Raw genomic sequence first — 3260 nt, forward strand, 5'->3', positions numbered from 1 at the left:
CTTTGCTATGATATTAAAAGAACTTGAACCTAAAAGGAAAAAAAAACCATATAGTATTTCTACTATAACTTGAAAAAGGAATGATGTTCCCTTGCCCTGAGATTATATGTAACTTTAATGATTTCTCATAGTTCATGATTGAAATCTGTTTTTCTTTTCTAGCACACCTTTGGTATTCAAAGCACATGTATTTTAGTATTTCTTCATTCGATCCTCAAAATGTGCAGTTTGCCATGAAGATTTACAACCTGAAATATCATTATCAATGACTACAACAAGCTGTATTGTTACCTTGTTGAATATGGGCACATTATTGGCCAGCCTTATTGCAAACAATAACAATTTCAAATAAAATTGAAGCATCACATCTGTTGCCAGTGTAAATAAAAATAAGTAGGAACAGAGACTCAAATAAACAGTGACTAACTGCAAAATAAATGCAAGTCTAAATTTATTGCTGTGTTTATAATTTATTGGTTCTCTGCCTTTGACTTTGGAAATTCAGCCAAGTTGTACCTACTAAAAAATTACACTAACTCCTCATAAAAGCCTGAGCAAAGGGGTAGAATATTTGTGAATCTGTGTCTGTGAAACCCACTAAGCCCCCCTGCTGAGATGAAAAGCAGGTTCTGAATCATGATGGGGACCATCATGTCCAGACCTTGTAAGCTCTCAGAAAGCCTTGCCTTTGCCTTGGATGAGGCCAGGATTTAACCCAAGGAGCGTACAAGGTCTAAAAAGGAGTTCAGGATGGGGAAAGGGGAGGCAGTGGACAAAAGGGGGCATTGTGTTGGAGCCCAAGAGGTTTAAAAATTGACATTCAGAGGGGAAGGACAGTACACAGATGAATTGCCACCTCCCAGCCATATAAAAAAAAAATGTTGACATGTCAAAGGTTTTGTGATTTTAAAAGCAAAGATTCTTCGTTTTCAGGCATACAGCAAAAATTGAATTCCACAGCCGCAATGCTAGCACGGGAGGTACATTGAACAACTCATATTAAGAGGGCATTAGAAATAGTACTGGGCAAGATGATGGCCCATGAACGGCACATGGCAGTGCGAGAAGGAGTTCTCCCCAGATTAGCTGTATCACTGGGTAGATTTACATGTGTATGAGCTGTCTAATATGCCAAAAATTCCAGTAACTTAAAAGAAAAAAAATGCACTTCAGATGTTGAGAAAGTAATCATTATTGTAACCTCAGGCTATCCGCAGTCACTTAAAACATTTAAATCCTGGATCATTGATACTGTTAATGTGCTACTGTTCAGACATGCTATTAATTTAAAGAAGGTTAATGTGGATTGTTAAAGAATCCAATTCACTCCAAGTGTTTTCAACAGCCAGTAGGAAAGAGTACTTAGCGTAGAAGGACTCCATTTCAAAATGACAGGACTCCTCTGTTCTTCATCCTTTTTTTGCCTACAACATGTCAATTTATCAAGAAAATACATTAGTTTGCACAAATTCCTATCTCTCTGGTGGGAAAATAGAGTAGGGATTTATTCTTTCCCCAAGCCTTTTCAGTAATTTTTTTTCAGAGAAGATTATACAGTTTATGTTATTTCAGTGGATTATCTAGTTATAACTTCAGAAGACAATATATTCATGTTTGGAGAAAATGCAATAAGCAGGGATCGTTCATTCATCTTCTTTGATTATTTCTGCCAAGTCTATTTCATTATCCAATCCTAAAAAAAAGGGAAAGTTTTTAAATTAGCAATTTCTTTCTGAAGTAAAACACCCCAGTAATAAGGTATCATGTTTTTTACAGGCTCTGGGTGAAATGTATCAGTCATCAAGCAATAATGTATGCATTCAGAGCACATTTTTAAAAAGAGAGCTACTTTGAAAAGAATGAAACTGATATATTCTTTCCATAAAATTACTAAAAGCTGGCCTCTAGTTAAAAAAATGCCACGCTTATTGAGAAGGTGGCGTGCACTACTGAGGTACTTTGCATTAAAATAGTTTACTTAGTTTTGCAGTGAGATGAAAACACTAAGATATTACCTCAGGAATATAATTTTTTTCATTTCTGCATTTACACAGGCATTCCTCTGGCCAAGCAGCAGGTGAAATATGCTGAAGTACACATGACTTGAAACCACATGGAGTAAACTGAAATTACAAATTCTTGAGCGTTTAGTTAAATAATCACAACTGAAATGCCATGTTTGAGTAACTAAATACAAATCATGTACTTTGAGAAAGTTAGGGACATCATTAGGGAAACATAATCCCAGTGAAACCATCAGCATTAGGCGATCGGTGATTATCCCCCACTGGAACCTGTAATTTCAGCTCTGTTCCTGCTGTGGCAGTTACTGTTATTCATAGGATGGTGGTTGTATTTATCTTCCTGTTATTAATTCACAGACAGCCTTTGGATGGGACAGTGAAAGACAACCCCACTCCTACATACCACATGACCACTACACTGACTCTCCAGCGTGGGTAAGAATTCATAATCTAATGAATGTGATCAGAAATGTGAATTAATTCTTCCCCATGCTGCGTATTCTAAGAAAGTTCCTGGGATTTTCAAATCCAACAGCTGCTCTCGGTGATTATTTTAGACTATGCTGACAAACAAAAAAAAAAAGCTGACAAACAGGGAAGAGTGCTGAACTGGTCTGTCTCGTATCATTTCTTCTTACAGTTGTGTTGAAAAATATACCTACCTACAATGTTGCATGATTTTTCTCTGATTTCTCTGATGTCACTACCATGTGCAACTGATTTGGGGAAATTAAAGAAGCTGGTACATTATCTGCATTTGGAGACACCTGGACGATTTGATCATTAAGAAATTTCACAGAATCATAGAATCGTTTAGGTTGGAAAAGACCTTTAAGATCATTAACCTAGCACTGCCAAGTCCACCACTAAACCATGTCCTTAAGCACCTCATCTACACGTCTTTTAAATACTTCCAGGGATGGGGACTCAACCACTTCCCTGGGCACCTTGTTCCAATGCTTGACAATCCTGTTGGTGAAGAAGTTTTTCCTAATACCCAATTTAAACCTCCCCTGGTGCAACTTGAGGCCATTTCCTCTCATCCTATCACCAGTTACTTGGGAGAAGAGACCAACACCCACCTCGCTACAACCTCCTTTCAGGTAGTTGTAGAGAGCGATGAGGTCTCCCCTGAGCCTCCTTTTCTCCAGGCTAAACAACCCCAGCTCCCTCAGCTGCTCCTCATAAGACTTGTTCTCCAGACCCCTCACCACTCGTTGCCCTTCTCTGGACACG

Source organism: Pygoscelis adeliae, unplaced genomic scaffold, assembly GCF_000699105.1.
Source record: "Pygoscelis adeliae isolate BGI_AS28 unplaced genomic scaffold, ASM69910v1 Scaffold386, whole genome shotgun sequence".
Lineage (NCBI taxonomy): Eukaryota > Metazoa > Chordata > Aves > Sphenisciformes > Spheniscidae > Pygoscelis > Pygoscelis adeliae.